A 13,345-nucleotide genomic window follows, 5' to 3' on the forward strand; every position below is an offset into this window, starting at 1 on the left:
TCCTGTACATACTACCCACCGTAATACATTCTGCACTCCTCTCCTGTACATACTACCCACCGCCATACACTCCGCAATCCTCTCCTGTACATATTACCCACCGCCATACACCCCGCACTCCTCTCCTGTACATACTACTCACTGCCATACACTCCGCACTCCTCTCCTGTACATACTACTCACTGCCATACACTCCGCACTCCTCTCCTGTACATACTACTCACCGCCATACATCCTCTCTTGTACATACTACCCACCGTGATACATTCTGCACTCCTCTCCTGTACATATTACCCACTGCCATACATTCCGCACTCCTCTCCTGTACATACTACTCACCGCCATACATTCCACACTCCTCTCTTGTACATACTACTCACCGCCATACACCCCGCACTCCTCTCCTGTACATACTACTCACTGCCATACACTCCGCACTCCTCTCCTGTACATACTACTCACTGCCATACACTCCGCACTCCTCTCCTGTACATACTACTCACCGCCATACATCCTCTCTTGTACATACTACCCACCGTGATACATTCTGCACTCCTCTCCTGTACATATTACCCACTGCCATACATTCCGCACTCCTCTCCTGTACATACTACTCACCGCCATACATTCCACACTCCTCTCTTGTACATACTACTCACCGCCATACACTCCTCACTCCTCTCCTGTACATACTACCCACCACCATACATTCCGCACTCCTCTCCTGTACATACTACCCACCGTAATATATTCTGCACTCCTCTCCTGTACATATTACCCACCGCCATACACTCCGCACTCCTCTCCTGTACATACTACTCACCGCCATACACTCCGCACTCCTCTCCTGTACATATTACCCACCGCCATACACTCCGCACTCCTCTCCTGTATATACTACCCACTGCCATATATTCCGCAATCCTCTCCTCTACATACTACTCACCACCATACACTCCACACTCCTCTCCTGTACATACTACCCACCGCCATACACTCCGCAATCCTCTACTGTACATATTACCCACCGCCATACACCCCGCACTCCTCTCCTGTACATACTACTCACTGCCATACACTCCGCACTCCTCTCCTGTACATACTACTCACCGCCATACATTCCACACTCCTCTCTTGTACATACTACTCACCGCCATACACTCCTCACTCCTCTCCTGTACATACTACCCACTGCCATACATTCCGCACTCCTCTCCTGTACATACTACCCACCGTAATACATTCTGCACTCCTCTCCTGTACATATTACCCACTGCCATACACTCCGCACTCCTCTCCTGTACATACTACTCACCACCATACACTCTGCATTCCCTATTTTATATTACCACATTCTGCACTATATAAGTCATCTCAGACTCTCTTTAACAACACCCCCTTTAAGCCAATATTTAGAGCAATTTAAGACATGTCGACTGTTTAGCACGACGCGCTTTGCGCGCCATATTGTTCTTCCTGATGCCTAGGGCCCACTTTTGATCTTGCACACGGGCCTGCTGATTTCATGATACGCCCCTGCCCCAAAAATCAGCAAAAAAAGATGTTGGGGGGGGAGGGGGTGTGTCCCTGAATGGCAGTTTGGAAAGGTGGTCATCCTACTGTGATCAGACTCCTGCAGATTGTCAGTAGAGCTGTCTGCCTGCACCTCCTGTATTGGAAGACAGTTATTGAAGTCCAAGAAGATCAATGAACTATGAGGCTGCTCACAGTTCATTGAGAACTACGAGCCATCGGCCGCGGTGGCAGACGGTACTTGTAGTTAATGAATTTACAGAACTCTGAATGAATGATGTGGCTTTGTGGGTGGAGCCCCGCATGACCACGGTGCTTTTTGAATTGTGACACCAGGGATCAGGTTGGGTGCAGTCAGGTGCTTTAGTAACATGTTACATGTTACAACCTGAATATGGGTGTAACATGTGACATGTAACATGCTACTAAAGGTGAATTTATCCTTTAAATAGGTAAACAGGAATTTGATCTTCATTGGATAATTATACAAAATATTCAACACATTTTTGTGTAAAGATTCTCATCTCCTTTAGCAAATAGGGTCTATTGCAGCTTTTTTTTGTAGATTTTCTCACTATTTTTATATGTTTTAGGTCACATTTAGGTGATGAGTACAGACACATAGAGAGGAAGAGATTTTTTTTGTGTCTTAACCCTTCCTTACTTTTTGATAATTGGTAATAAAGTTAAAATATTTTTGTACTTTAATTCTCAGGTAGCATCAGTGCTAATGGAACTCTTTTTTTAATTACCTTTTTTTTTGTTAATTTTTTTGAGCTAATACCCACCAACATTAGGGGGTACTGTACCTTGAAAATGTCAATATGAAGACCAGATACTTTTATGATTAAAAATAAATTAAGCTAAGCTAAATAAACCTAAAACAAGGAACAATCTAATTCCTTTTAAATCAATTCAAGTTAATTTTACCTAAGCAGCTCAGTGAATAAAAAAGAAAATCCACTAGAAGGATAATATACTAAGATATGATTGTATAACTATGATATAATGTGGATGCATAAATATATACAATAAAAGTGATTATTGTCCAAATCGATATCAGGTAGTCCAGTCAGTATTTCTGATGATCAACAGGATAAAATGGGCTGCAGCCCGGGTAGACAATTAGTTTTATTTATTTATTTATTTCAGGTACTTATATAGCGCCATCAATTTACACAGCACTTTACATATACATTGTACATTCACATCAGTCCCTACCCTCAAGGAGCTTACAATCTAAGGTCCCTAACTCACATTCATACATACTAGGGACAATTTAGACAGGATCCAATTAACCTACCAGCATGTCTTTGGAGTGTGGGAGGAAACCCATGCATGCACAGGAAGAACATGCAAACTCCAGGCAGGTAGTATGGTTGGGATTTGAACCAGCGACCCTTCTTACTGCTAGGTGAAAGTGCTATCCACTTCCTTGGCCTTCATGATACTAATTGTCCACTATGTTGTAGAAGGTGCTAAATGGTCACTTAGCAAAGAGTTGCAGTGACCCACATCCCTAAATATACATGAAAACAAGAAAATTCCTTGTCAACTGTTGTTACTTCATTGCATACATCTGTAACTGCATCCAGCATATATATTTTTATGTATTGTATCTTATTCTTCTTTTTTAACTTTGATCCATTAAAATTTATATATTTTTGTACTTCTCTCTGATTGTATAGTTGTTAACTGCTCCCTAATTGTTCACTAAGGTTCTCTAACAAACCTCTCATGGCTTCACAGAACAGCTGTATTTATACTGAGATTAAATTATGCACAGGTGGACTCTATTTACTAATTAGGTGACATCCAAAGGCATCTGGTTCCACTAGATTTTAGTTAGGGGTATCAGAGTAAAGGGGGCTGAATCAGGGGCGGACTGACAACTCATGGGGCCCCCGGGCAATAGGAGATTATGGGCCCACACAGTATACACACATACACAGTGTACACACACAGTATACAGACACATACAGTATACAATCACAGTATATGCACACACACACACACAGAGTATACACATACATACACACACACACACACAGTATACACATACATATACACACACAGTACACACACAGTATACTCGTACATATATACACATACACACAGTGCACACACACACACAGTATACACATACACACAGTATACACATACATACACACAGTATACACATACATACACACAGTACACACACACACAGTATACACATAGTAAACACACACACAGTATACATATACATACAGTATACCCAGGCCACTAGGGGGCCCCATCAGGGTTGCCAGTCTCAGTGAAACCAGGGACAGTATGTAAAAATCAGTGTTTTTTTTTACATCTGTCCCTGAAATGTCCCTTACCGACATCATTTTGGTCTAAAAAGAGGGAGGAGGGAGACACTGCTGCCTGATAGAAGGTAAGCTTATTGGCCCCAGCTAAATGCATTCTTGTCAGTGGCTTACCCTGGTGAGCAGGGGGGGGGGGGATGTGTTTCCTCTACAATGGCTCCTCCTGTCTCTGAGGCTATTAGATCATTTTTCTGTTTAATAAGTGCACTGCTCCTGGAGAAAGGACTTTCTGAATATCTCCCCCAATTTCTGCTACATCTCTCTACTGATTACCTACCCACCAGTACACAGGCACAGTCTCCTCCTCTCCTGTATTACCACCTAATGTGTCTGTGAGCTGCTGGGGCACTACAAGTACCAGCATGCCAGGAGATGGGGGCAGCAGCAATGTGTTCCATCAGGATGATTTCTAGATGAAAAGTGCTGGTGTGTGTGTGTATACCGTGTGTCTGTGTGTGTATATGTATGTGTATACTGTGTGTGTGCATATATATACTGTGTGCATGTCCGTGTATATTGTGCATGTGTCTGTATGTGTGTATACTGTGTGTGTGTACTGTGTGTATATGTATGTGTATACTTAGGGTTGCCACCCGGACAGTACGGTTTTGGCAACTTGTGCCCGGGTTTCTATACCCTGGAAACCCGGGCACGCACAACATATATCCAGCGCCTCTGTGTCCCGGTTTGTCCCATCTTTGGCCCCGTAGCTCTGTGTTTTCTATGTGGCAGGTGGCATCGGCGGCTGTGCGCCTATCTGCTCCTCTCCTACACTTGCCTGTGTAAGAGTGCCTCCTCACCTCATGGAGCCTCGCCCTTTTCCTGCTCCACCACAGCTGGGGAGACAAGATATTGAGGTGACCGGGGAGCCCGAGACCTCCTCCACACAGCGGGAACCCAAAGGTATGATCACAGCCACCCTCCTCTGTCAGCCCCCCTTCCTCTCTGTCAAGCCCCCCCTTCTCTCTGTCAGGCCCCCCTCCTCTCTGTCAGGCCCCCCTCCTCTCTGTCAGCCCCCTCCTCTCTGTCAGGCCCCCCTCCTCTCTGTCAGGCCCCCCCTCCTCTCTGTCAGCCCCCCTCTTCTCTGTCAGGCTCCCCCAACTCTCTGTCACGCCCCCATCCTCTATCAGGCCCCCTTCCTCTATGTCAGTCAGCCCCCCCTCCTCTCTGTCAGCTCCCCCCTTGCACTGAGGAGAGGCTTCCGTCGGGCCACTCTGCCATAAAGCCCCGACTGGTGGAGGGCTGCAGTGATGGTTGACTTTCTACAACTTTCTCCCATCTCCTGACTGCATCTCTGGAGCTCAGCCACAGTGATCTTTGGGTTCTTCTTTACCTCTCTGACCAAGGCTCTTCTCCCCCGATGGCTCAGTTTGGCCGGACGGCCAGCTCTAGGAAGGGTTCTGGTCATCCCAAACGTCTTCCATTTAAGGATTATGGAGGCCACTGTGCTCTTAGGAACCTAAAGTGCAGCAGAAATGTTTTTGTAACCTTTGGCCAGATCTGTGCCTTGCCACAATTCTGTCTCTGAGCTCTTCAGGCAGACCTCATGATTCTCATTTGCTCTGACATGCACTATGAGCTGTAAAGTCTTATATCGACAGGTGTGTAGCTTTCCTAATCAAGTCCAATCAGTATAATCAAACACAGCTGGACTCAAATGAAGGTGTAGAACCAGCTCAAGGATGATCAGAAAAAATGAACAGCACCTGAGTTAAATATATGAGTGTCACAGCTAAGGGTCTGAATACTATTTTTTAATAAATCTGCAAAAATGACAACAATTCTGTGTTTTTCTGTCAATATGGGGTGCTGTGTGTACATTAATGAGGAAAAAAATGAACTTAAATGATTTTAGAAAATGGCTGCAATATAACAAAGAGTGAAAAATTTAAGGGGGTCTGAATACTTTCCGTCCCCACTGTACACTATATTGTACAATAAACACTACATATACACTATATTGTACATTACACAAGCCTGCACTATATACACTATATTGTACATTACACACGTAATTACGCCTGTGTAATGTACAATATAGTGTATATAGTGTGGGTGTGTGTAAAGTACAATATAGTGTATATAGTGCAGGCGTGTGTAATGTACAATATAGTGTATATGTAGTGTGTATTGTACAATATAGTGTATATAGTGCAGGTGTGTAATGTACAATATAGTGTATATGTAGTGTGTATTGTACAAAATAGTGTATATAGTGCAGGTGTGTGTAATGTACAATATAGTGCAGGTGTGTATAATGTACAATATAGTGCAGGCTTGTGTCATGTACAATATAGTGTACATTTAGTGTGTAATGTACAATATAGTGTATATAGTGCAGGCGTGTGTAATGTACAATATAGTTTATATGTAGTGTGTAATGTTTGGTGGGGAGCCTCCCAGAGTAATTTTGGGGTGTGGGGGGAGGTTTCCTGGTGTAGTATGGGGGGGACAAGGGAGAGGAGGAGGGCTGACAGAGAGGAGAGGGGCTGACAGAGAGGAAGGGGGCTGACAGAGAGGAAGGGGGTTGACAGGAGGGGGGGCTGACTGACAGAGAGGAGGGGGGGCCTGACAGAGAAGAGGGGGCTGACATAGAGGAAGGGGGGCTGACAGAGAGGAGGGGGGCCTGACAGAGAGGAAGGGGGTTGACAGAGAGGAGGGGGGCCTGACAGAGAGGAGGGGGGCCTGACAGAGAGGAGGGGGTTGACAGAGAGGAGGAGGGGGCCTGACAGAGAGGAGGGGGGGCTGACAGAGAGGAAGGGGGGCTGACAGAGGAGGGTGGCTGTGATCATACCTTTGGGTTCCTGCTGTGCGGAGGAGGTCTCGGGCTTCCCGGTCACCTTAATATCTTGTCTCCCCAGCTGTGGTGGAGCAGGAAGAGGGCGAGGCTCCATGAGGTGAGGAGGCGCTCTTACACAGACAAGTGTAGGAGAGGAGCAGATAGGCGCACAGCCGCCGGTGCCACCTGCCACATAGAAAACACAGAGCCACGGGGTGGAGGATGGGACAAACCAGGACACAGAGGCAATGGATATATGTTGCGCATGTCCAGATTTCCAGGGGACAGAAACCCGGGCACAAGTTGCCAAAACCATACTGTCTGGGTCAGTCCTGTATGGGTGGCAACCCTAAGTATACACGTACATATACACACATACAGACACACGCACAGTATACACAGACATGCAGACAGTATATATATATATATATATATATATATATATATATATATATATACATATACATATACACACAGACACACAGTATACACACATACACACGCACACAATCATCCTGATGGAACACACTGCTGCTGCCCCCATCTCCTGGCCTGCTGATACTTGTAGTGCCCCAGCAGCTCACAGACACATTAGGTAGTAATACAGGAGAGGAGGAGACTGTGCCTGTGAAAGATGTAGCAGTGATTGGGGGAGATATTCAGAAAGTCCTTCCTCCAGGAGCAGTGCACTTATTACACAGAAAAACGATCTAATACCCTCAGAGACAGGAGGAGCCATGATAGAGGAAACACATCCTTCCCCCTGCTCACCAGGGTAAGCCACTGACAAGAATGCATTTAGCTGGGGCTAGTTAGCTTACCTTCTATCAGGCAACAGTGTCCCCTGCTCCCTCTCCTCCAGCAGTTGGCATCTTTTGGTACAGCGTATTTCTATTGGCTGATGAGGTACTGGAGAGGCAGGGCAGCTACAATCTTGGGATTTTTAGACCAAAATTATGTCTGTAAGGGACATTTCAGGGACAGATGTAAAAAAACACTAATTTTTACATACTGTCCCTGGTTTTACTGAGACTGGCAATAATGATGGGGCCCCCTAGTGGCTGGGGGCCCTCGGGCAGTGCCCGAGTGCCCGAATGATCAGTCTGCCCCTGGGCTGAATACAAATGCATGACACACTTTTTACATATTTATTTGTAAAAAAAAAAAATGAAAACCATTTATCACTTTCCTTCCACTTAACAATTATGTGCCACTTTGTGTTGGTCTATCACATAAAATCCAAATAAAATACATTTACGTTTTTGGTTGTAATGTGACAAAATGTGGAAAATTTCAAGGGTATGAATACTATTTCAAGGCACTGTACATTGGGTAGCGCAATGGCTTAGTGGTTAGCAATTATGCTTTGCAGCACTGGGCTCCTCAGTTGCATGGTGTTTGCATATTCACCCTGTGCTTTTGTTGATTTGCGCTGGTTAGTCTGGTCTCCTCCCATACTTCAAGGACCTGCTTGTAGGTTAATTGGTTATTATCTAAAATGGAGCTTCTAAATCACTTGCATTTGTGTCACAAGGAAAGCTTTCTTTGGGAACCTCTTGAGTATAATAACAAATGAGGTAAACAACTCGCCCACTCAATTCGCAGTTAGCAGGTGTGTACATACCAGAAATCTTTAACCAAACTATGGCATATGCAACTACTGACATAGAGGCCGCATTTCATAAGTATTATACTGACCTCTTCAACCAATCTTGCTTGAACTCCAGAGCCTCTTCTGAATATTCATACTGTCTTCAACAGTACCAAGAAAACACAAATCTCCCAACCTTACCCTTGGCAGCAATTGCTGATCTTGCTTCCCCATTAACTGCGCGCACTTGAAATACAAGCTACCATATTGAAGAAATGTCCTGGAACCAATGGATTTAGTGATTCCTTTATAAACAATTCAAGGGAGATCTCTCACTAATTTCCAGAATCCACCTTTAATGCAGCCTCTGCACATACCCCCTTCCTTTGACAGTCTCAAAAGGCCAATATATCTGTGACCCCAAAAAAACACAAAGACCTTACCCAGTGTGCTAACTGCCATTTCTTTGATAAATGTAGACCTAAGAATTTGTCCCAAATGTATTTCCTTTGGATTACAATCAATACACCCTTTCTTTAATGATCATAGAACAGGTAGGCTTCATTCCCCACCATGAGGCTAGGGAGAGTATAATTAAAATGATCTCTTTGCTCCATTAAACTAAAAGTAATAACTTTCCCATTTCTAGTGATGCAGAAAGGCATTCTCCCATCTAGACTGAAAATTACTCAGAGCCACTCTCCTCCAGATTGGTATCCAAAATTTACTCCAAAACTATAAAAAATCATGGAATTATATGACTGCCCTCTCGCCAGAATTCAAGCGAATAGCTTCTTGTCAGACCCTGTACAAACTTGTAATGGGACCTGTCAGGGATGTCCCTATGTGCTAGTTCTCTACATATTGGCCATGGGTCATTTAGCAAGAGCCATATGCAGTAATCCTTTCATAGGTATGAATATTGGTGGGTATCATCACAAAATGTTGCTCTATATCTCTCTACTTCCCAAGTTTTATTCTAAGCTTTAATAAGGGAGCTTCCTTTGTTTTCAATATGTATCAATTTTAAAGTAAATTCTCATAAGTCAGTAATTAATCGTTGGACATCACCCTACCCGAGGGCCAATGACAACGTTTGATTGACTCCTTTTCTTTTCAGTGGGCCTCCACTTTTACTCAGTATCTTGAAACTTCACATTTCTGCTAACTTGTATGATCTGTTTTAGTTGAATTTCTCTCCTCCTTACCGGATAATCTCTCTAGATTCAAGACCTGGCCCCCTAAGTGCTACTCAACATTCAATTGCGTTGCGCTGTTTAAAATAGATGTTTTATACCACCTACTTTACTTCTCCCAAAACTATCCCCATGCCATTGTTTTCTGTGTTATTCTTAAACCTAAAGACAGCTGTACTTCACTACATCTGGGGAGGGGTGCCCTGGCTGGACTCCACCACAATTTCTTGGTATGAAGAAAAAAAGCAGGTGGTCTGGGCCTTCCACATATTGAATTAAACCATAACTCAAACTGTTAATATACACTATATTGTCAAAAGTATTGGGATGCCTGCCTTTACATGCACATGAACTTTAATGGCATCCCAGTCTTAATCTGTAAGGTTCAATATTGAGTTGGCCCACACTTTGCAGCTATAACAGATTCAACTCTTCTGGTAAGGCTGTCCACAAGGTTTAGGAGTGTGTCTATGGGAATGTTTGACCATTCTTCCAGAAGCGCATTTGTGAGGTCAGGCACTGATGTTGGATGAAAAGGCCTTGACTTTTTGGGTTTAATGCTTCATATGTGGTGGGCTTGTCCCTTTGTTATGGGACTTATAGGCCAAAGTTCTTCAGACCTACAACAATGTCATGGATGCATGTATCTGGGCATCTCCAGCCATGGCTCTACTCGCTGTATTCCCAGGATCTGTCCCAGTGGTCCCTTGCATTTCTTCTACCAAGCTGCCAGAAAAATCCTACAAGGGTAGTGCATTGAGATTCTACCATATAATATGTGAAATGTTACACACCATTAATTATGAACTTTGTGCCCTCCTGTTTATAATGTGATTGTGTAATACACTCTCTCGTATTTTCAGAAACATGATGCTTAAAATGCTTTTCTGTAACTTGCTTATTGCTTATGTAATCAGCAAATTGCCATGATTGCTGCCATCACATACAAACTACAGAGAAACAATGTTTTATGTTTAACAAGACGATGTCAATTAAATATTTACACTAAACAGGTAAAAATATAGATCATATAGATATAAAAACATAGTATAGAGTATCAAAGTTAAACAGTAGCACAATAAACATATCTCATAACAAAGAAAATAAATTCCTTAATACTCTTTAGTTTATGGGATTATTCATCAAGCACAAATGGCTTTTAGAATAGCTCCCATATTTTAAGAAAGAAAACATCTTATTATAAAGGTTAATACTTTTTCATTCATCAGAAATCAATCAAAATGTTGTCAACCAAACATCTTATAAGAAACCATGTAAATGGCAAAAGTTTCCTGGGGCCAGTATCTGCCAAAAGAATGAAAAATACTGGATTGAGGAAAATCATTGTAGATTTAATGACGATCAACATGGTTATTGTCCTCTAATTGCAGAAGTCAAATAAAATAATCAGCCCAAATACTCAGATGTATTTTTTATTTATTTATTTTTGTATATACAAATGTCTTAACAGAAAAATTATGTTTTCAACATTGCATTACCATCCCAAAGTGCAGTACAACAAAATGTTAACATATATGAAACACTCTACACATAACATAAACAAATGTCATTCCCAATTTCATTTATGCTAAGAATGAGTGTACCCATAAAATAAATATGCTAAGGATGAGTGTACCCATAAAATATTAAAATACACTAATGTAATGTAATGTAAGGGCATTAGCCAATGTATCCCATTGGGTAATAAATTTAAAAGAGCGAACAAAAGTCCTGGATGGCTTAACTCCAGTGTAAAAATGCATATAAAAGCAAAGGAGAAGGCCTTCAAAAAATACAAGGTTGAGAGATCATCCTCAGCATTCAGACTTTATAAAGAATGCAACAAGAAATGTAAGGGTGCAATTAGGTCAGCTAAGATAGAACATGAAAGACACATAGCGGAGGAGAGCAAAAAAAATCCCAAGAAATTCTTTAAGTATGTAAACAGTAAAAAAGGGAGGACAGACCATATTGGCCCCATAAAGAATGAGGAAGGACATCTGGTTACAAAGGATGGGGAGATGGCGAATGTATTGAATTTATTCTTCTCCTCAGTCTTCACGAGGGAATCGGGGGGCTTCAGTAACCAAAACTGCAGTGTTTATCCTCATGACACGAGATATATAATTATTCCCGCGCTATCAAGTGTATAACAAACTGGACTAATGGGAAAAGCCGCCTGCACCGAATCAGGTACAAACAAAACCCTGTGGGTCAATAATAGTATAAATAAGTGGTGCTGCGCTAATCCTGAGTAAATTAGCTAAAATTGGTTTATATAAGTGTGACATGCATTGAAGTGTGCATCAGGGAGTGTAAATTAAACTTTGGGGTTAATGACATCAGCCGTGTAGGACTACACACTCATACGGCAACAAATCTAAATAGTGAAACAGTAATCATCTGTAGTGACAACAATGAATAAAATATATCTCACCATATACATAGGAATAAATAACGATAATGTGAAAGTGTCAATTATTAATAAAGTGCATATTGCAATACAAGGTGAATCATAATGTGTAACAGACATGCAACACATAAAGTGACAATGTGCAGCAGTGCAGCTAAATTTTCAGCAGTAAAATGTCCAAAAAATACAAGATGCTTCAACATAAAATCCTTCTTATATAATGTGACAGCAATGTCCTGACATGCATCAGTTGCATGCAAAAATACAAGGTGCTTCAACATAAAATCCTTCTTTTATAATGTGACAGCAACGTCCTGACATGCATCAGTTGCAGTGAAGTGCTCAAAGTAAATCACATAGTGCACATCTTCGTGTTTAGACACACAGGTGGGTAGTGGCCCCTTACCTTAGGGTAATAGGGCAAACGCATGTGACCAAAAACTTTAGGGGTATCCTCCTATAGATGCAAGCGCTAGCCTCACGGTCCTAGTCCCAGGGGATGATTCCCTCAGATGTTTAGGGGGGAGTGTAGAAAATGACAAAAACAGGGAGGATCCCAATAGTGTCAGGTCAGGTTTCCCCATGAGAAAGTCACTGTACCACCTGACGAAATGCGTCAGAGCAGAGCCATGAGGTAAGAGGCAGAGCCATGAGGTAAGAGGCAGAGCCATGAGGTAAGAGGCAGCAGAGATAGGTGGTGGGACACAGCGGTGGAGTACTTTTCTTTTTTATCCTTCTTTTGCACGATATATCTGCAGCACGCATGTAATGAAACACATTATTTGAAAAATGATATTAAACAGCCTTTAAGAAGAAGATTGTGGACTTTTGATTTAAATAAGGACTGGTACATAATAGTGATTATTTGTGTTTACATTACTGTATTTTAATATTTTATGGGTACACTCATTCTTATCATATATAAAATTAGGGATGACATTTGTTGGCAGTCAGAATTTTTCTCTTTTTGTGCTATGGATTGAACTTGATGGACTGGCTGAGGGGTTAACAAGCCCAAATGAAGCAGGCCTGAGCACTCTGGCATCTTTCTATGGCTTCTATAAAACTCCATCCCTAGGGAGGTTAAGTCTGTGTGACTAAGGTCTGTTTTCTTTCTTTTTGAGAGTTAGGTGTCTGGGCAGCAGTAGGTTGCTTTTTCTGGCTTTTTTTTTGCATTTTGATGCCTGTAGATTGTGAGCACAGGCTCTGTAAATAAACTGCACGTGTGCTTTTCACCAAGACCTACTGTCTGCTGTGCCTTTTAACTGTGATAAAGACTCATCTGAGGAGTCACACACACCATGCTACTGAACTAATCCCTGACACAGGACACATTTGTCAAAAAGATCAACAGGTTGAGTGATTTTTAAACACCTGTGTATTTTAAGCTCATCCAACATATCCTTAACAGTGATTACTCAGCAAAATTTAACTGGTTAATCAATCATAGACCCATCAGCACACCCTAACCCCACAACTACA

Source organism: Aquarana catesbeiana, linkage group LG03, assembly GCF_042186555.1.
Source record: "Aquarana catesbeiana isolate 2022-GZ linkage group LG03, ASM4218655v1, whole genome shotgun sequence".
In the NCBI taxonomy this organism is placed as follows: domain Eukaryota; kingdom Metazoa; phylum Chordata; class Amphibia; order Anura; family Ranidae; genus Aquarana; species Aquarana catesbeiana.